The sequence below is a fragment of the Mytilus galloprovincialis genome, chromosome 13, assembly GCF_965363235.1.
Source record: "Mytilus galloprovincialis chromosome 13, xbMytGall1.hap1.1, whole genome shotgun sequence".
NCBI lineage: Eukaryota > Metazoa > Mollusca > Bivalvia > Mytilida > Mytilidae > Mytilus > Mytilus galloprovincialis.
This window is the reverse complement of record NC_134850.1, coordinates 45,429,962-45,453,662: the sequence shown is the minus strand read 5'-3', so window position 1 is coordinate 45,453,662 and position 23,701 is coordinate 45,429,962. Positions and strand designations below refer to the sequence as shown.

General features: G+C 31.7%; 1 long non-coding RNA gene across 1 annotated transcript; it reads left to right on the top strand.

Moving 5' to 3' along the window:
- The first annotated feature begins 16,281 nt into the window (after nucleotides 1-16,281).
- Nucleotides 16,282-22,174, top strand: LOC143056079 (uncharacterized). The gene is made up of 4 exons (XR_012972236.1): nucleotides 16,282-16,589; nucleotides 17,694-17,738; nucleotides 19,902-19,983; nucleotides 22,121-22,174. It is a non-coding gene; the product is annotated as an uncharacterized LOC143056079 (long non-coding RNA).
- Nucleotides 22,175-23,701: the final 1,527 nt, after the last annotated feature.

Sequence of the window (23,701 nt, the reverse complement as noted above, 5' to 3'; positions counted from 1 at the left end):
CTCGACATTGTCTCGACTGTACTTAACTGTACTTAAGTGTACTCGACTAGGTCTCGACTTTACTTAATTAGTCTGATTCAGTACTTGATGATCTTTGTGTAGTCTGAAATGGTCTTGACCAAGGCTCGACCTGTCTCGATCTGTCTTGACTAGTCTCGACCTGTCTCGACTAGTCTCGACTCAGTCTCAACCAGTCTCGACCTGTCTCGACTAGTCTTGACCTTCAAATTTAGTTTTGACTGGTGTAAATCAGCCCATCTAACTAAATTAAATATTGATCTTACAAAATTCAAGCTTATTAGGTAGTTTGATTTATTGCTGTGAAATGAAAGAATTTAATTTTACAATATGTAAAAATAAAAATTATTATATAAAAATTCAGATAGGCATCTTTAATTTTTTTAATAACTTTTTCAAATCAACTTGGATTTGCATCAAACCACGCAGCTATCTTACATATATATCAAGCTAACTGAATCCCATTTCATTTAGTTTTTTGTTGTATTGCTGTAATATTTAAGAATTAAAGTAATCTTGGTAAAAAAAGCTAGGATTTGCAATTCGGACAAAATAGATATAGTACACTTTAATTTTTTTAATAACTTTTCCAAATCAACTTGGGTTTTCATCAAACTATGCAGCTATCTTAAATGTATACTAAGCTTACTAAATCCCAGGTCATTTTGTTTTTTGTTGTATTGCTGTCAAATTCAAGAATTAAATTAATCTAGGTCAAAAAAGCTAGAATTTGCTGTTCGAACAAAATAGAGATAGTACACTTTAATTTTTTGTATAACTTTTTAAATTCAACTTGGATTTTATTGAAACTATATAGCTACTTTGGTGATGTATTCATCTTACTGAATCCCAGGTTCTTATAAAGTTTGTTGTATTGCTGTCAAATTTAAGAATTAATTTAATCTAGGTAAAAAAAGCTATGATTTGCAGTTTTGACAAAATAGAGATGGTACACTTTAATTTTTTTCATAACTTTTTCAAATCAACTTAGATTTTCATCAAACTCTACAAATATCTTTGCAATATATTGATGTTACTGAATCATAGGTTGTTATTTTGTTTGGTGTATTTCTGTCAAATTTAAGAATTTAATTAACCTAGGTCAAAAAGCTACGTATTAGAAATATTTCTATTCTCATAATTTGGGAAAAAGTATATATAAAATAGTTATATAATTCCTTTAATGTTTTATTCCTTTTGATATACACTTTATAAATATATCAAAAAGGGATGAAACATTAGAAATTATTAAAATAGTTCTTCTGATTTGTTGTGATTTATAAAGCAATACCTTCTGCTTGGGGCAAACTTATTAAAAATATCACATCTACCAGAGAGTTTAAAATTCTAAATAACATTTATTCAAAGTTGCAACATCCTGTTAAATCTAAATCGCAGGGCTTTTAATTCACTAGATAAGTAATACACGAGTTTAAGAAAAGTAGGGCTTTCTTTTTACCTGTAAAACTCACGTGTACTGATGTAATTAAATCATGTATAGTGCCATGTCATTAAATTTGACAAAAAAAAACTTCTTGGGGATTTAGTAAGATCACCAAGGTAGTTATATAGTTTTAAAAAAATCCAAGTTGATTTGAAAAAGTTATTAAAAAATTTAAAGTGTACTATCTCTATTTTGTTCGAACTGCAAATTCTAGCTTTTTTGACCTAGATTAATTTAATTCTTAAATTTTACAGCAATACAACAAAAAACAAAATAACCTGGGATTCAGTAAGCTTGATATATATGTAAGATAGCTGCATAGTTTGATGAAAATCCAAGTTGATTTGAAAAAGTTATAAAAAAAATTAAAGTGTACTATCTCTATTTTGTCCGAATTGCAAATCCTAGCTTTTTTTTACCAAGATTACTTTAATTCTTAAATTTTACAGCAATACAACAAAAAACTAAATGAAATGGGATTCAGTAAGCTTGATATATATGTAAGATAGCTGCATAGTTTGATAAAAATCCAAGTTGATTTGAAAAAGTTATTAAAAAAATTAAAGTGTACTATCTCTATTTTGTCCAAATTGCAAATCCTAGCTTTTTATACCAAGATTACTTTAATTCTTAAATTTTACAGCAATACAACAAAAAACTAAATGAAATGGGATTCAGTAAGCTTGATATATATGTAAGATAGCTGCATAGTTTGATGCAAATCCAAGTTGATTTGAAAAAGTTATTAAAAAAATTAAAGTGTACTATCTCTATTTTGTCCGAATTGCAAATCATAGCTTTTTATACCAAGATTACTTTAATTCTTAAATTTTACAGCAATACAACAAAAAACTAAATGAAATGGGATTCAGTAAGCTTGATATATATGTAAGATAGCTGCATAGTTTGATGCAAATCCAAGTTGATTTGAAAAAGTTATTAAAAAAATTAAAGTGTACTATCTCTATTTTGTCCGAATTGCAAATCCTAGCTTTTTATACCAAGATTACTTTAATTCTTAAATTTTACAGCAATACAACAAAAAACTAAATGAAATGGGATTCAGTAAGCTTGATATATATGTAAGATAGCTGCATAGTTTGATGCAAATCCAAGTTGATTTGAAAAAGTTATTAAAATAATTAAAGTGTACTATCTCTATTTTGTCCGAATTGCAAATCCTAGCTTTTTTTACCAAGATTACTTTAATTCTTAAATTTTACAGCAATACAACAAAAAACTAAATGAAATGGAATTCAGTAAGCTTGATATGTATCTAAGATATCTGCATAGTTTGATGACAATCCAAGTTGATTTGAAAAAGTTATAAAAAAAATTAAAGATGCCTATCTGAATTTTTATATAATAATTTTTTTTTTACATATTGTAAAATTAAATTCTTTCATTTCACAGCAATAAATCAAACTACCTAATAAGCTTGAATTTTGTAAGATCAATATTTAATTTAGTTAGATGGGCTGATTTACACCAGTCAAAACTAAATTTGAAGGTCAAGACTAGTCGAGACAGGTCGAGACTGGTTTAGACTGAGTCGAGACTAGTCGAGACAGGTCGAGACTAGTCAAGACAGGTCGAGACAGGTCGAGCCTTGGTCAAGACCATTTCAGACTACACAAAGATCATCAAGTACTGAATCAGACTAATTAAGTAAAGTCGAGACCTAGTCGAGTACACTTAAGTACAGTTAAGTACAGTCAAGACAATGTCGAGACTAGTCGAGTAAAATGTGTGCTCGATTTTACTGGTCGAGCACAAAAACTGGTCAATTCAGACTCTGAGGAGTTTGTAGTGCTACGAAACAGTACATACATTATGAAAATGATATCATGTTAAAGAGTATTTTAGATTGCACTTTTTATTTACAAACAGGTCTATACTAGAGGTATTTAAAATAAATCTAGAAATAAATTCCGACAAGTTGATTTTTAATTTTTTTAGGTCTGAAATTCACACTTTTATTGAAAAACACCCTTATAACTGACAACAAGATGCATAACCTTTTAACATTTGCATATTCCTGATATTGAAAATTAAGCAGCTGTCGAGTCAGGTTTTGTAGTAAGGAGATATTTTAATTTCTTTCAAAGTTTCAATGTTATGTGCGCGTTTCAGGGTTTTTTTGGGGGAGAAAATGGAGGGGGATTAGCAATATCCCATATCCCAAAAGTGCAAAACTGTAGTTCCTATTTTCTCGTCGAACTGTCTCTGGCGAATACTTAACGTATTTCCTACTTCATTATGGCATAATAGGGTATGGGCTAGAATTGAATCAACAGTGGCTTCCCGGGGGATGGGTGGGGGTGGGGGAGAGAGATAGAACATATAGCCACCTGCAATAAATGATTTAAAACAATATTTACTACATTTACTATGTTTTTATTCAGGATAAACCAATGTTTTATAAAAGTCTAATCACAAATCTGATGTAGGGTGATACATGCGTGTGTCATATATCATAACTTCCCTTAAAATTGCCTCTTCGCTCATTCCCATATTTTGAGACATTCCTAGTTCTTGAAGTTTTCTGTAGTTTATCATAGTTCGTGTTTTTCCCATATCCAATTTTTTAGAAGCTTGTTCAACTTTCCAATTTTATGATATAATAGTATGTAGCTGTTTTCATTAGATCTATTAATAATGTATGCACAAAAAGAAATGTCATAAGATGTTGAAACGTGATTAATTCATAACCATAATTTCATCATGTGCTAACAGATATACTATCCAGTTACGATTATCTTCTCATTTTTTAATACAATAATTACGATTATCTTCTTTCCGAGTTACGATTATAACCCCAAATTTTCAAAGCGCTTAGACAATTCCAGTGCACCGTTACGATTCAAATATGGTGTAATGGTATAGAAAAACCTTGCAGCTGAGTAACTATTGACAAAAGAGGGACGAAAGATACCAAAGGGACAGTCAAACTCATTAATCTAAAACAAACTGACAACGCCATGGCTAAAAATGAAAAAGACAAAAACATGCTACATTTGAGAAAAATGGCTGAAAAGATTTTACTTTATCTGCCGTCGCCATATTGGGATAATCGTAATTCCAGTTACGATTATCTCTTTAATACCAGTGATATGTTTTTCTTCTTCATATATTCAAAAGTAAGATAACAAAACAAGCGAGGAAAAGTCAAAACGGAAAGTTTTTAATCTAATGTCAAAATCAAAAGCTTAAACACATAAGACGAGTGGATAACAGTTGTCATATTCCTGACTTGGTATAGGCATTTTTTTTCATTTATGTAGATATTTTATAGCTAACTAAACCTGTCACTCACAATCTTTGGTTCTCATTCATTATGCAAGGAGTCGTTAAATATATTGCGAGCTTACACCCTCTCATAACATTTGACAGTGTTGTAACATCAGAACATGGTTACAAACACTTAACAATCACTATATTTCAAGAGGGATAATATAAGAATATAATATAAAATTTATAAGTGTCGCTAAGGAATACACCACAAAGTGCACATGAAATAAAATTCTACGGAAAGGTTGAGTAAAGTTTTGGAATTATGTGATAGTTTGTGGTGCTTTTACCATCCAATGGCTAGTAGTTCTCAAAATTACAAATACATTTATAGCATTTCAAAATAAATAAACCATATTACTGTTTTAGAAAAAGGGAGAAGGTTTCATACCATTTAAACGTTTAATCCTACTGCAATTGTTTGCACCTGTCTTAAGTCAAGAATCTGATATTCGGTGGTTGTCGTCTGTTTATGTGGTTCAAAAGTGTTTCTCGTTTCTCGTTTTTTATATAGATTAGACCGTTGGGTTTCCCGTTGGAATGGTTTTGCACTAGTAATTTTTGGGGCCCTTTATAACTTGTTGTTCGCTGTGAGCCTAGGCTCCGTGTTGAAGACCGTACCTTGACATATAATGGTTTACTTGTGTTGAGTGTGACTTGGATGGGGAGATGTCTCATTGACACCAATACCACATCTTCCAAAATGTATTTAAACGAAATTTAATATGATAAGTCTGATTTAACGTGTAATTTTTCACCATACAAGACGGGGATGGCAGTGGAATTAAAATTAAAGTTTTTGTCTCTCTTGATTATTTTGATATGAGTATCACTGATGAGTCTTATGAAGACGAAACGCGCGTCTGGCGTACTAAATTATAATCCTGGTACCTTCAATAACAATGATATAACATATGTATACAGAAAAGCAAAAGTAGATTCAGTTTTTTATCTGTTGTTGAAATTCTAAATTAAAGGAACATAGAATGATTTATGGTTTTTTCTGGAGTTTCCCTTTGGTTAGTGTTTTTATGGTAAATTTCGAGTTTTCAAATGAATTGACAATACTCCTTTCCTGAATCAAGTAGTTGATCTAATGGTATTCACACACAAATAATAGGTTCTTTTGTTTGGATTTTTCACTATTATTAATAGTTTATTAGCTGTAATGTTCATGACATACTGGTGTTTTTAGTACAAATGAGTCGAAGGGCTTTACTGGGGGGGAGGGGAGGGGGAACAACAAAATTGCTGCTACCCATTATTTGGGGTTTTGTACCATGTGTCGTCATAGATGCAATATGTTTTCAATTCTAATATGTATCAACGCTCTAACTGCCTTAACCCATTTTGATAATTTCTCTGTGTTTTCTTTAATGCAGCTATCTTATTGCCTAGCATCATCCTCGACTAAATTTATCCTTACTTTTAAGTTTCAAATTGATAGATTTAGGATCAAGATATTTCGGGCCTTTGAAAAAAACACAACTTGCAGATACGTGTTATTGATATAAGCAAGATACCTTTAATATCGTAGGAATGGGGAACTATCAGAGGTGCAGTTGTCAATTGTTAGATGCTGCAACAAGTGATTGTTATTGAAAATTGTCGCAATTATATGTTTAAAAAAAAGATATTATAGGTACAGATGAGTTATTAAGCTATTGCCAAAATTGATGGCAGGGGTACCTTTGTTGGTAAAGAAAAAATTAAGAAAAGATCTTTTCTGCTTTTCATATTTCCTTTTTTCTAAAGCGAACCGGTCCGATAAGTCTGTGACTGGTAATTTCAAAACTGATAGCTGTCACTTTGAATTTGTTTTGATGGGGATTTGTAAAAGGATCTGCTTGCGACTATGATGATAAACGTGTCAGTAGAATAAAAAAATATATTCGTTTTTAAATATTAACAAGTGGTTCTTTGTAATAAGTCTATTGGTGATAATTGCAGTTCAACTGGGAATTATAATTTTGTGTGAAGATAATGCAGAATGATATAATTAAAGCATTATCGGATAATGTCAGTATATGACAGTATAAGTACATGTATTATAATTTCAAAGATTTTTCAGTTTTCCTGGAACTAAATATCGGTGAAGTAGCATAAATTACATAACATCTGTTTCATCATATACCTATTCATGATACATATCTTTTTACAAAAAAGTAAATTTAATAGCACCACATCCAATCCAAACTTCCAACTTCACCATGAAAATAACTCTTACGGTAAGAAATTAAAATAAGTTGTTGACAAGAAAATTAAGTTATCGTTTTGATTGTAATCATAAAAAGGGACAACCGAATCACATATGACATGATTGTGTCAAAGCATATTGTAAAACTCAAATGAATTAAGCCTGTTTTTTTTAATTTTAATTATCACTTAAGCAGTTTATTTCCATTATGGCACCATTCGTGTTGCTGAATGTTTAGTTTTCCATGCTGTGTTTTGTAAATTGTTTTGGTTGGTTTTCTTTGGTATCGTCCACCTCTGTTTGATTTTTGAAATACAAAGGATATTGAGCATCCACTCATGACACAAAACTAGTAAATGCCCAGCAAAAAAATAAACAAAACAAACCATACTCACAAAGCAAAGGAACAGCACTTTCATTGCTATTCCTCATCTCGACGTCAAAGTGAGGTTCTCAATATTGATAAAAAAAAAAACACCCTTTCAGGTCATTGCAAGTTTTGGACGGCAGCTAGCACCGGCTTGATCAAAATTAATTTAGATAGACTTTGTTGTCAAATGTGACACTACTTAATTGGTGTTAGTATGTTCTTTTCGGCAAAAACGTTTATTTGTAAGATATTTGTTATTCACATGGACATTTGTTACACTTTTATGATATATGGTATTGGTAGGAATATCCTTTTATGAACAAAAGTGATGAATCTTTCTTAATTCACACCACAAAATTAAATCCATACCACTGACGGATCCTTGTTAATGAAATTTTTAAACGAACAGAAATACACTTACAATACTGTCATTTACAGCAGGGGAGTGATTGTAAATACATTTTATTTAAACGGCAATTATAATAATGACTCTCTTGGTTTGGATAACTCACCTCATTAGTGAAACATAACACACTCAATATTACATTATGGTAATTAACTATACGTTTTGGGGGCTTTTACAGTTATTTATGCGGTATGGACTTTGCATCATATACTATTACTTTCATATTAACAGTCTAAACTTGTACTCACACTTTAGTCAGACTTTACTGAAAAGTCTAAACTCAAACACGGCAAGGCTTAAACAGTCAAAACCTATACCCGAACGTACCTAACCAGTAATCAACAGTTTCGAAAGTATGAACACAATTTAATCAACTGAATTTAAGTTCTGAACAATACTCTTCCAAGTATGAACCTTATTTGACATAGTCTAAACCTATTTTTACCAAATTTGAACCGTGCTCAATCAAAGACTTATTCGACCATTTATTCTCTCCTTAACAACACTCAACGCATAGATATGAATATATAAACAAAACAAAAACAAAAAACTTATTTCAAAATCGCTTGACTTTGTTTTACTTATATATGATCTTCAGTTGTTGAACAATATGACCAATTGATTTCTTATATATTATCAATTGGTCAAATGTCTAGCCCAGGGGGAATAATCCTGTAAAGAATAGATTTCAACTAAAAACACAAGACAGATAGTTAACGAATATGCAAATAACTGTCGATTTAGTTCATACTTGGTCTAGTATTGTTGATGCGTGGTCGAGGTGGACCAAACTTGGTCGAATATGATTCAGACTTTGTCGAGTATGGTTTAGATTTGGGTCGAGTATTATTTAGTACAGGTGTAGTTCAAGTCCAAGCTGCTTAATATGGTTCAGACTAGAATTGAGTATAATTGGGAAATTATCAGACAAAATTAGAATCGCCGATAAAATAATCAGCACGGTAGAGTACAAATACTGCTCATTTCAGACTTTTACTTGGTTGAAGTGTTATGTATCACTGGCAAATAATTATGGATTTCGTTATAAAATATAACTTAGGTTTATCCAGATAACTCTTTGGACGCATCAAAGTTAAAGGGAATTTCCATGATTTAGCATAAGTTCAATATCACTGATGTTTTAGATAAAGTTATTTTTTTTTTGCCACCGATTTATATTTTGATTTTTTCCACCAGGTTGAAATGCGAACGTTTAATTTTAAAAAGAAATTAAAAATTCGTCTGTAATTGCATTGAAAAGTGAAAGTATGGTTCTGCTGCGAAATAGTAGTTTGTTAGGGTTAAATTATAATTTGAAATAGCTATTTGCAGTTCACACTGAAATATTTCATACATTGTTTACAATTAAAATGTTTACTAAAGTATGTGATTCTTGATCATAGACGTTTTTTGCAGACAATCTTCTTGGTGTTAGCAGTCCTAGTTACTGGTTCAACTGGTTGGTGGTGGAGCAAACCAAAATATGGTTGCAGTGGTATCTAAATTTACATTGAAATATATTAATTGTTGTCGAGCCTGCAACTTTTGTTGAGAAAGCTCGATATAGGGATAGTGATCCGGCAGTGACGGCTACGGTGGCGGCTGCGGCGGCTACGGCGGCGGCGGCGTTAACTTACTCCTTAAAAGCTTTATATTTTAGAGGATGGAACACCTGGATGCTTCATACTTTGTATATAGATGCCTCATGTTACGAAGTTTCTGTCAGTCACATGTCCAATGTCCTTGACCTTATTTTCATGGTTCAGTGACCACTTGAAAAAAGTTCAGATTTTTTGTAATGCTGAATTCTCTCTTATTGTAGATAATAGTTTAACTATATTTGGTATGTGCGTATCTTGCAAGGTCCTCATGCCCGTCAGACAGTTTTCACTTGACCTCGAACTCATTTCATGGATCAGTAAACAAGGTTAAGTTTTGTCATTTTCATGGTTCAGTGGTTTTTGTTAAGTTTTTGTGTTTTGGTCTGTTTTTCTCATACTTTATGCCAAAGGTCAACTATATTTGGTGATTTGAAATATTTTATGATCTATATGTCAGTCCCGCAGGTTTTATTTGACCATGACCTCAATTTCACGGTTCATTGCACAGTGTTACGTTTTTGTGTTTTGGTCTATTTTTCTTAAACTATAAGTAATAGGTCAACTATATTTGTTGTATGGAAGCATTGTTAGCCGTTCATGTCTGCCTGGCATGGTCAATCTGACCTTGACCTCATTTTCATGGTTCATTGGTCTTTGTTTAGCTATCTTGGTTAATGTTAAGTTTATGTGACAGTTGTAATAAAGCTTTATACTTAGGACTATCAACATAATATCAATTATTAGTAAAGAAGGCGAGACATTTCAGTGTGTGCACTCTTGTTTTTATTAAGTACTATTTAATTTTATCAAGGCCTTATCGTTATACTTTTCTGAAACCGACCTACTTGAAAAAGAAGTAGATAATGCGAATGTACCATCAATACATCAACGGTAGTATAATAGTTATTCTTCTATAGGCAAAAATACTTAAGTTTTCTAATTGTACCACGTTTTATTAAAAAGAAACCTGGACATACAAACTTTGATATTCTACAATTTATGTAATAATGTATGATTGTCATATCAGAGAAATAGCCTATTTTGAAAAATAATAAGTCTTGTGCTGGATACACAAAAAATCATTTGTGGTTACTTGTAGATCCTTCTAAAGGATATCCATACTATTTTGGAACAACTGCTTTATTCTGCATGACAAAGAAAGGAAAGCGAGCTGCGCCATCACGTGGAACCAAAGATCTTAACCATAGATGGATCCTATATAGAGGATATTTTTTTGAAAGGCTAAACGGCCGCGATGTTTATAATCGTGGTTTCTCAACGGATTCTGGCAAATGTTCAACCCATCGCGAGAGTAAACCAGCTGGATATAGTTCTCTAAGCGTGGATTGTATAAAACGCTGTACAAATAATTATAAAAGAAAATATGGAAAATATGGATGGTGGGGTAACAACTGCCATTATTTTGCAAACCGTATCTCCGACATCCTGTGTAACAGTAAAACCTGCCCATCTTGGTGTGTCTAATGAAGAAAAGTTCCTGCACTATTTGTTAGTTTGTTGAGAAAAAGCATATCCTACGCTGAAGACATAACGTATTCTTTCTTGAACAATACTTTGAAATTTACTTTTACTCTTGATTATTTTGAAACTATTGTCATATGTCTATAATAAATATATGAAGTTTGAATGTTGTTTTTGCAAACTTAGTTTCTTATTTTTACCTTCAACTGTTGAAGAAAATCTGATTTTCCACACCGGCAAACTAAAGTTCACCCTGAATAGTCTATCATGACCGTAAAAAAATGATCATCGAAATTTACGTTTTAATGGTACAAAAATGAAAATGACGTCCATTGATTTAAGTTCGTTTGGCCGACAAAAATAGATGTCTTTAATTTATTTTAATTAAAGATGTCACCCATATTCTACAATGCAAAGACACTTACAAAATATGCTGTTACATTTTGTTATTTAGAACGAATTAAAAGATCCTGACTTGAGACAGGCACATGCAGAACATCGCGGGTTGGGGCGTGTGTTTATGAGTGTTTGAGCTACTTTCTGCTCTAGGAAGTAGTTGTACGGTCACACCATTTCTTATGATATTTAAAAGGCACTAGCTACGAGATATACAAATATGATAAACCTTATATATTTATTTTTTGGCTCCATCAGTTATGAAATACAAATAGTGAAATAATAATTCCTTTTTAGTAGACAATAAGGTTCAGTTTTGTCAAATTAATAAAAAAAAATATTGATTATGAATTATTTACTTGCAAATGAATAATTCGACCTCATTGAATCCGTATTCATTTGAACTTTAATTTAACCTCTTAGCTTGAGATGGATAACACGTGAATTGTATGTGTTAAGTTTTTTAAAGGAAGATAATGTCAACATTGAAAGTGAAACAAAGGTAAATCATTTGATTGACTGATTCGATCCACAAATAATCATTATCTATTCATATCTATATTTATGTTTACATCGCTTATATGGTCATTGGATGACTATAGAGGTCAACTCGATAAATAATTTAATGGCGTCTACACTCAAATAACACACGAAACGAAGCTACGTATTTTCATGCTTGTGTCTTGTTTATTGTATTATTTAGACTTTTAATAGTTTGGATAAATGTATTACATTTTTATAAATCAAATATGAGAATTTGATTATAATCGGTGAACATGAATTTGACAACTAGTGCCCCTTTAAGCTTTATTTTAATGATTCTTGCGGGAAATATAAGCAACCTTCACCTGACTGCAACCACATACAATATCACAGTGGCGGATCCCGAACTGTTCATAAAGGAGGGCACTCCCGTCATGCTTCAGTGATTCTCTATATAATCAACCAACTTTTCCTAACCAAGTGGAGGACGGACCCTCCCCCTTTGATCCGCCTATATATCGGACACACTTTATAATCATCCTAGCCATAGTGTTTGGTTACTTATAATTTTTCATTTCATTGTTGTGAATTATCAAACAATGACAAAAAAGTTTCAAAAATAATTCTATCCATTTAAAACTACTAGGTTTACGAAAATCAATATACATTGTACAATTTCATTTTAAGATATTTCCTATTCACATCAAGATCACAGAGAAACCTACAATAATTTAAAAAAATGAAAACAACAGGTTATATAAACGTCATGCGTCTGAAGCGCTTTTCTCGATTTACCTTAATCAGGAACAGCCACAGCCAAATATTTAAAAGCCAAGGAGTTATATGAAACGAAACAATTGATAAAATATAACTTGATAAAATGGCCATTTCCACCCAATGTCAACTTTATGTTAAGTTTTGTATATATTAGCTGACTTAGATTAGATTTTAGATGTGCTTATTCCTATTTCACATGTTCACATGATAAGGAATGTATAATAGAGATGTAAAGTAGGTTTTTGAAACAAACCACGGACAAGACACATTTTATTAGTTGTTATTCAACTGACAGGAGACGTGTTTTCACGTTCTAAGATCTGAAACCATCAGACAAGTCGTCTAGTGCCCTGCCACGTATTATTTGTGTTTTTGGTTATCTCTTTTTACTGTGTATCGATCTGTTCAATTAAGACTGGTGAAAATTCATAAACTGGTTAGACAAATGAAAATTAAGAAAATTTTGCATTACAACAGATTACCAGACGTCGCAATAACTATTATAACGTTTTCGACTACTCATTTCAAAGAACAAGCAGAGGATTCGGTGGCCGAATGGTCTAAGTAGTTACTTCTGTAATCTAGCAAGTCAATACCAAGGTTGTGAGTTCGAACCCTCTCGTGCAGGTGCACTCGACTCCAATCCTAATTGTCAGTTTGCTTATCAAAGATCGGTGGTATTCTCCGATCACTCCGGCTTCTTCCACCAATAAAAACTTACCACCACGAAATAGCTCATAAGCGGTGCATAAAGGTGGCGTTAAAACATCAAAATTCAATCAAACAAAGAACAAGCGACACCTAACATATAACTTACCCTTATGTCTAATATGTTGTTCTCTTGTAATGTTTAACATGAATATACAGTACTTGTTTGACCATTTGTGCATGCAAAAGGACAACGAAAATATTAACTTTAGTTTTTTGAAACAAATAACAGGTGTGTCTTAAAATATCTACTTAAAGTCAAGCAAGTTAGGTTGAAATGATGATGCATTTGTGCTCCTTAGTTTTTTTCAGTTTATTACGTTTGCGTTCGATACAAAAACCAATATTACCTCAATAGAAGCAATCATTCTTTAGGTAAAAGTCCTTCAGCCTAATAATCCAGTCTATTGAACACAAAATAAAGGATATTTCTACTCTCTAACGACGGGTGTCAATTGGGAAATAGAAACATATAAAACTTAACATATTTCCCATTAAGGGCATACGATACAGTTTTGATTCCGTATTTAGAGTTTGATGAAAATTTCTTTATAGGCTATTTTTTGCCTGATTAAATCAAATATGTAATGAAAAATATACCTTCATGTGCTACCTTTTGAGTTAAATGAGGTCGAAATTTTGTATATTTGCTCAAAATTCGGATTTGTGACCGTATTTTCTCTTTCGAAAGATATCTATAACTTTCTTGTTTTAAAAGATAAACACAATTTTTTTTTTGTTAAATAATTTGTAATTGCTGTACTAATAAATATTCTAAAAATGTATGCATATTCTATTCAGAAATAACTCATATTTATCAAATGGTCATGAATTGAGAAAAAAAACCGTCATTGTGTGCTTCATATTTATCAAAATTAAAAGAAATGCACTATTTACAGTTTTATAAAATTTGGTCCACATAATCTCCCTGCAAAATGAAACAAAATGACTTTTTAAAAAAAAAATAGGGCTCCATGCACTCGTTTTCAAGTTAAATCAGTTTGAATGATAAAAATCAGTCGGAAAATGCATTTTTTCCCGATGTGTCACAGTTTGACGTCGCGAAAATAACATTTTACGCTAGCAACGTCATTACCTTCCCTGTATCGTATGCCCATAATGGGGTTCGGGTTGATGTTCATGACTATATACATATACTCGTACGGTACGACCATACGCTTACGGTTGGACCGTATGAGTATACGCGTATGGATCAGTACGAGCTGACCATACATGTTATTGGACAAACATTTATCACAATCCTTTTTTTTAGTTTTACAAATTGTTATTATTACAATTAGATGTATCAAATGAACAAACGATCATTGAAATTAAATATCTGTTTAATTTTAAATCTGAATCATATTTTGGTACATGTTCTCTCGTCAAAAGTGACACTTGCTACCACAAGTAACGTAATATTTATTTACATTAACATGTTTGCAATTAATGCATGTTCCTTTGCATTTGCATTTGTTTGTAAAGTTGCTAGATATTTTTAAACAATAGTCCTCCCACATTATGTTTACTTCCTATATCTTTGATTTCATTGATCATAATTCAATTAATGTATTACTGATCGACATGATAAATACAAGAGATTAACAGATTTGATTAGCGTCAATTTTTTCATGTGTTTCTCTTATTATATTATTTGTGTTTTTCTCTGTCTTATATGTTCTCCTATTTATTTGTAATGTAGTCCTGTCATGTAATGTTGTCATTTTAATGTTACTTTTAACATTATTATACAAGCGAGAGGTTTGGCATCACATAAAACCAGGTTCTACCCACCATTTTTTTCTTTAAATGTCCTGTACCAAGTCAGAAAAATGGCCATTGTTATCTTATAGTTCGTTTCTTTGTTTGTTACATTTTAATGTTGTGTTTCTGTTGTTCTCCTCTTATATTTTATGCGTTTCCCTCAGTTTTAGTTTGTAACCCGGATTTGCCTTTTTCTCAATCGATTGATGAATTTCGAACAGCGGTTTACTGTTGCCTTTATTTTTGAAATAGTTAAAATAAAAAGTTTTTTATTTCAGTTACAATTGATTTTTTTTATATTAATTTGAAAGTTAAGTTATGTTGATCTGTTATATGCATTTGTATCTTATAAACTTGACCAACTTCGTAATATTAGTCCGACCGTACGCGTACGGCCCAACTACTCATACAGTCTGGAACAATTATACAAATTAATTATTGTTGGACATTTTCAGAAGTGATGTTTGGCCTTTTGTTGTTTTTAATTTCATTTATTTTTAGGGCCAAAATAAAACTCAAAGTATGGAAAATGTCTAATCATATTTCCATGCAATTAGCCAATGTATAAAGTCATTTTCAAATCTCTGATCGTATTCAGTTCCATTTGATAAATTGGCACGAACATTTTAAACACATCATACATGAAAGCATGTTTTGAGTCAAAACGATGTACAACACTTATATGTACTGTCAAAAGAAACATGCATACAATTAACCTAAGAGATTAAATATCACGAATATACCATTCACTAGAAACATTATTCATATTTTTACTTAAAAGTTTAACAAGCATTTTTATATACAAATTTTCTAAATTAAAAACTAACAGTCTACAGCATTTTCTTGTTAGGAACAATAAGAGAATATCTGCAATGTACCCGGAAGCATTATGATATGACTTAGTAACTATTGCAGAATGAAAACCAACTTACGCTTTAAAGCAAAATAACAGTTTACACATGTATTGTTTTTTTTTCCAATGTTGATTTCCCCTATGAATATAGAAGATGTGGAATGATTTATCATAAGACAACTTTCCACTATGGACCAGCTCACGTAGAATTTAGTACTTTAGGACGGCATTCAACAATGCGAAATCCTTACTCGACAATAAAATAATGCAGTCGAGAAAACAAATCAATGAACAATTAAGTAAATATGATAAACATCTACAAACAAAAACTCCTAAACGTACAGGTTCCTAACTTGGGCATGTATGACAATATGTTGCATGGTTTATACTTATTCTTTGTACTATTTTGCAGTAACATCAGCATATCAGTTGGTGCTCAACCTTCGCAGTAGTCTGGAACAGGTTAACATTCGACCAAACTTTAAAAATCAGTGTAAAAGGCCTTAAACCTTCAGACTGATATAGAGCAACAAAAACAACAAAACACAAAAGACACAAAATACAGAGGCTGGTTTTATTTGTAATTACTATATTTAACAACCAATCAAAACTTGATGAATAAAAAAAATGAAAATTGCACTTCCTGATACTAAATATCGACGCAGTAGGATGAGTTACATAAAAACTGCATGATATCCATATTTGTGTAGCATCTGTATTTCCATTACATGATGTATTTAACATCAGCATTCCCAATATAGAATACAGTTGAAACGTCATCATGAAAATAACACTCACGGTAAGAAAGTAAAAGTATCTTTGTTATAACAAAAGAATTTTTTTGTATTATTATAGCCATAGTCCTCTTTTCGTCCACAGTGACATGTAGCTACCTAATTAGAATCATCACAAAAGTTTATTTACATGAGCACTAGGACGGGTTTCACATATCAACCCACAGGTGTACTCACCCTCCCTCCGATTCAAATGATCAACATGGGTTTTTGATGGTTTTCTAGTTCTGTTCAATGTTTTTGTTTGATATTCTAGTAAGGGAAACATTGAATATTACAGTTATTTTCCATTTGTTAGATGTGTTTGTCTTTTCATTTTTTTCATTTGATATGAGACTTTTCTTTTTAATTGAATTTTAATTGAGTTCGGTATTTTGTTATGTCACTTTTTAATTAGCTCATACTTAGTTATGAACATAATAAACCAGTTTTAAGTAACATTGGGCACCCCGTTGGTCAATACTTAGGTCCATTTTCGGTGTGTTACCTTTGTTTTTTGCCCTTAGTGCTGATGAATCTAGCTCTAACGTAAATGACTTTTTGCTTAAATAAGCATCCGTATTCTTAACTTTCTATATGCGTGTGTCCTGAGCGCACATCTTATAGTTAGAATATATCGTCAGTTGCTGTCTGCCACAATTGTTTTAGGAAACACCAATACTGTTGTACTTCACCTTGAAGATTATTTCATATTTTGTCATATTCGTGCAGACATTGAAAGGATCTTGTACATTGTTTACGAAAAAAATGTCACATTCTCGGATAATATTATTCTGATTAATGTGGACTAAGTTGTAATATTACTAGTTTTGATAAATGAGATGTATTAACCTGCAGCTGATTGTTGAAAAACAAAACTTGAAAAAGCTTCTGTTTGACAAGAACGGAATTAAAGGTAACGAATGTCCTCATCAATCAATATTTATTAGGGGCGCCAGCGTACGTATCAATTTGTTGAATAATTTTTGTAAGAGTTCTATTTAATTTTACGGAGTGATCCCAAAAAAATCTTCAAAATTGAAACACACTATTACACATTTAATGCTAATTAGCTATAGGTCGATATCTCAAAGACTTTGAATCCTAAATACATTGTTATTTTGTACTAGATCATCCTGAAAAAGAATTATATGTGATGGTTAACAGCTAATTAGGTAAATGTATGATTTAAACATAGAATACTTTGATTAACACATTTAAAAAAACGATTAAAAAGTCAAACCAAGCCAAACATTCATATAGAAAAATCATCACAATGGCATGATAGTAAGAAATTAAAATAAGTCAATGTTCAACAGAAATGACATGAATCAGATATTATCATTTGAGAATTCGACACTCAGTGCTACCAAGCAATACTCGATTAACCGAATACGCATCCCTAACATTTATTAATACACATTCCTACTTACTTTTGCTGTTGATTTCACATTTTAACTATCATTCCCTTCTACTAGGGGTGGATTCATCCATTGTAAGTAAGGGTTTTCAACAAAGGATAATGGCATGGCAAATGCGCGCAGTCCCAATCATATGTCCCCATTAAAATTATTGATGGAAAAAAAGAGGGTTCCAACCTCCGTCAACAAGATCCGACCCTGCTACTTTATAACAATTTCATTCAAATGATTATAATAACTGATTCATCTAATTGCTTTCTTTCAGTCTGCTGCTTGAAATTCGTACTGAAGAAATATGATTTTAATTGAAAGATTTAAGTTTGTATTTGAAAGCATGGAATTATAAAATTATCACGAAAATGAAATATATAAATTTTCAAACTGATTAATCGTCTATGATATATCTTCAAGTGACCACTATTTATTTGATAAGGCAAGTTGAAATTCTTATTCAAAAGTTTCATATAATTTGGTATAATCAAAAAACATTACTAAAGTATGTGGTTCTTAATTAATTTATTTCTTATTATACATGTTATAACATAACTAAAGTATGTGGTTCTTAATTAATTTATTTGTTATTATGTGATATAGATACAATGGATAAGCGTTGATTCTTGAAAAAGAAACCATGAGTCCGCAGGGCGAATGGTTTGCTTTTCATGAATCAACGCTTATCCATTGTATCTATCACTTAAACTATTGTGATAATGTCTTTTGAAAATTAAAGTCTATTCTTAATTAGAAGGTATTGTAAGTGAGTTTAATTAACCATGATATTGTGTCAAACGATCCATTACAATAAATTAGATATCACAATTAAATATTTAAAAAAATACAAATATATTATAACACAACACGTCTGCCCTTAAAGATCTTCATATCATCAGGCATCCGAATGTTATCTGTTTTTACAAAATAAAAATATTCGAACTTATTTCTATTTGAATTGATCTTAATGGAAATGGAGAATGTGTCAAAGGGACAACAACCCGACAAAACATTATATATAGTGCATATAATAAGTACATTTCCGGAATTTCTAGCAATAAGCCTAATTCAACACATATCACGATTTTCTAGCATAGGAATTTGCGAATTAAAATTTGTAAAATTATATAGTAAAACAGATGAAATCATATAATATTAATTTATAAAACAAAAATGGACCATTATTATGCAATCCATTTTTGTTTTCTTTGAAACATATGGAATAGCCAACCATTATCCGATAATAAACGACCAAAATCGCTTTTTTTACACAAAATATCCACAATAACATTCAAAACAAGAACAAAAACTGGAAATCTAGACTAATTTGGAACAACAAAAAGAATTCAGGGATTCGAACCTAAACAGACAAGTCCTTAGCTTTAACTCATTTATCTTAACTACGAAACCTCGTGGCTATCAACTCATACTATACGATTACCTATTATGTATATCTTAAGGTACAAGCCATGTGTGTCCGTTGTACCGATGTATATCATATATTCATTTATATATATAAAATAGACTTGTAAATCGTAACCGATTGGTAGCCCAGAGGTTTCGTCGATATGTTAATGTCAGTAACAAGTTACAAAACTGATGGACGGGTTCGATTCCCAGTGAAGGCATATAGAAATTACAAAAATTAAAGGTAAGTTTTTAAAAATAATTGCATTAGTGAACAGAAATCAGGAAATTAGTCAATTCAAACTTAATGGTATTAGGAACACAAAGGAAACAATAGAATATAATCTGGTGAGTCCATTTCAGCGACGGATTTAGGAAGCATTGATTCTAGAAAAAGAATCCACGGTAAATGAATAGGCTGACGTCACCACAATGGTTTAAAACATACTGTGTACATTGTAAACGCATTACATTATGTATTGTTATTCCTAAATGTTAATTGATAACATTTTTATGCAGGTAATTGTCTTGGTGTTAGCTGTACTAATAAAGAACTCCGATGGTTGGTGGAATGGTAAAATAAGGGGTTACAAATGCAATGGTAATCATTTATATTATATGTAATATTAGGTATCATTACAAATAAAATCATATTTGATTATTTGTTATATCAATAATTTGTCATAAGTATAGGGCATTCAAATTGTTTAACATAATGTTTAAAATACGATCCATTAAATGTAATTTAGTAAAAAGTAAATGCATTTAAAGGGATTACATATATGATACCGTTAACAGTACGCCCACTTGTATTTTTGTCCATCTAATGAGTTAAGCCTTGTTCAACTGATTTTTATATTTCGTTCAAATGTTGTACTGTTATACCACTGTTCCAGGTTAGGGGGAGGGTTGGGATCCCGCTAACATGTTTAACCCCGCCACATTATGTGTGTATGTGCCTGTCCCAAGTCAAGGGTCTGTTATTCAGAGGATGTCGTTTGTTTATGTATTACATATTTGTTTGTCGTTCATTTTTTAAAAATATAAATAAGGACGTTAGTGTTCTCGTTTGAATTGTTTTACATTGTCATTTCGGGACCTTTTATAGCTGACTATGTGGTTTGGACTTCGTTCATGGTTGAAGGCCGTACGGTGACCTATATTTGTTTATTTCGGTGTCATTGTGATCTGTTGTGGAGGTTGGTCTCATTGGCAAGCATACCACATCTTCTTTTTTATATGTTCTAATTGTTAATTGTTATTGATGTTACTCAACGTAACAAGGGTCAGCCATGTATCGTCCCCTTCCGACGGACCATCATCGTTTTTCAAGACCATACTCACCAATTGTGTCGAAGGAGAGTCGAATATTCAGTCCCTTATTTTTTATCTCCGGAACGAAGATCGAACCAGGACTCGTTGTATTTTCAGTCCGGTGCTCTAACCACTAAACCACGACTTTTTTATTATCTAATATGCCGACTAATTATCCAATGTTCATACTTCAATTTACATTTTTGGAAATATAAATAATATTTAAAAAAAAACAGCCTATAATCAAATGTTAATGATGGCTGCAAGATTCGATTTGCACTTATATTTAAAGTTAGAAAAGCCCGTGATATACCAAAGAAAGGACGTCATGAACAAGGAAACTAGGTTATGATGTTGGCTACGACAAATATAGCATATACATGTAAGTGATGTGGTGATCACTGACACAGATGTTTCACAACGATCATCTAATTCAGGAGTAAGCCCGTAAACCAACAATCTGGTATCCAATTGTAATCCAGGAATTTTTCGTCCACTAGAAGCTGCGGATGGAGTTTTTCGCAGACAAAAATTCAAAATGAGAAAGTTGAAATAATTTCTTTTGTTGTTTAACGTGCTGGTTACACAAATCTTGTAGGCGAATTTAATCAGTGTTAGGACCGGTACTCAATTATATCCCATCAACCAATTGTCTGTTCTTGATATCCCATGTAGTGCTTCATTGAAAGATCGTATGAAACTATAACATAAACGTTACCAATTTTCTACACCAGATGCGCATTTTGACAACAGATGTCTCATCAGTGATGCGCGCTCAAGGCCACAATTTTTGAAATTCCAAAACTTTTTAAAAGGATGAAGAGCTATAAACAAAAAAATGGCAAAAAGTATAGCCAAAGCCGGGCAAGTAATCAAAGCGTTGCACGAGGGAGATACATGCCTTAATTCTAATTGATTTAAAAAATTTCAGAACAGCAAATCTTTAAAACACAATACATGTCTGTATATGAATTGACACAAAATATGTTGAAAACAAATAATGCAACAATGTACCGGCCTTAGAACACCATTACGAATCATTTCAAGTGGAAGTTTTGCAAACGACAAAATAACAAAAATATCCAATGTAATTCATCGACATCATCTTCAATCAACGTATATCCCTCATCTTCGTTTAATTCATATCTTTACAACGTACACTTATCTTCACTTATAGACTAACAGGAATCAGCGAACACAAAAACGAAAATGTATAAAGTATACGTTGATATTTGATAATACCAAAAGATAAGCAGTCTGGGAAAATTATGATATTGTGCACGTTTATATGTTTACAATTGCCATATCATGGTTGATGAATCACAATTTGTTTTTGTACATACATGTAAATTAATATAAGAATATATATAAACGTGTTAAAAAAATGTAGAAAACTAACAAAAGCTATCTCTTATAACTTGTAGCAGCCTCTGGAGGAGAGCCATATTATTTTGGAACAACAGCTTTATCCTGCATGGGAAAGCGAAAGGCACCATCAAGAAGCACTAGATCTCATAAACACAGGTGGATTCTATACAAGGGATATTACTTTGAAAGATTAAACAAGAGCGATGTTTATAATCGTGGATTCTCAACGAACTCTGACAAATGTTCAACCAGGCGTGAAAGTAGACCAGCTGGATATAGTTCTCTAAGCGTTGATTGTATCATGAAATGCACAAATAGTTATAAAAGAAAATACGGGTCATATAGCAGAGGAGTAAACGATGGGCGTCATTTTGCCAACCGTCTCTCAGATATCTTGTGTACGAGAACAACATGCCCCTCATGGTGTTAAATTATGATCTGACTTCAACAATTTTCTACACTTGTCCTGTATTTTCTATGAAAGTACAGATGCATACTCTATGTTGATAATATATATGAAAACCCGAATTTAAATAAAGATTACTTATTTTACTTTTCTTATCCTTTCTTGCCTCTTAAAATATGATTGGTCTGTATGCCTTTTTGGTCTTCTTTGTTACTTATTTGTATGTTGTCTTTTTTTTGTGATAAGGATTATAGCACAATGTTGATTGCTGTATTATTGACATTTTCACCTATTATGTCTGTTTGTTTTGTTCACGCCTCGTTGTCAAATTAATGGAATTTGATGCGACTGTTATACAAGTGAGAGGTTTAGCTAGCTATGGAACCAGGTTCAATCCACCATGATCTACATGAGAAAATGCCTGTACCAAGTCAGGAATATGACATTTGATATCCATTCGTTTGATGTGTTTCAGCTTTTGATTTTGGATTTTCCGTTGGAGTTCAGTATTTTTGTGATTTTACTTAAGTGGTTCGCGAGTTTTCCATAAATTTGATAAATCTTTTATTTGTTATTCCAGCCAGGACGGGTGCAAAAATGTGTTGTACATTTGTTTCTTCAAAAACTAATATAAAAAAAAATCAAAATTCAGATGTGGTACTCCGGTTTCCTAAATAAAGGCAACAGAAGTATATCACTGTTCAACAGCCATAACTCGAGTGAAAGAACGAATCCGGGTTACAAACTAAAACCGAGGACAACACATCGACTATAACAGAAAAGCGACGAAACAACAGAGCACCGCAATGCAACAAACATAGAAACGAACAATTATATAGCAACTGTCATATTCCTGACTTGATACTGGACATTTTAAGAAAAAAAAAGTGGTAGAATGAACCTGGTTTTGTGGCTATTCAAACATCAACGCTTTTTGTCAATGTTAAATATACCGCCAACATTACACGACGGGAATACAATACGAATAAACGGAAGAACACCAAAGACAGAAAAATATATAAATAAATAATATTAAAGTACATTTCGACATGTTAAACACAGATAAACAACGAATTACTCAAATTGATTAAGGACAGTACACAAAAATAGCTTCATAGAATTACGAAACGTGTGTCTATAAAATGAATGAATCAATGTTACAAAAAATAACGTTACAGGTAATTTGCTAAAAATTGGCAAAAAATCAAAATTAGGTTTCTAATCATGTTAT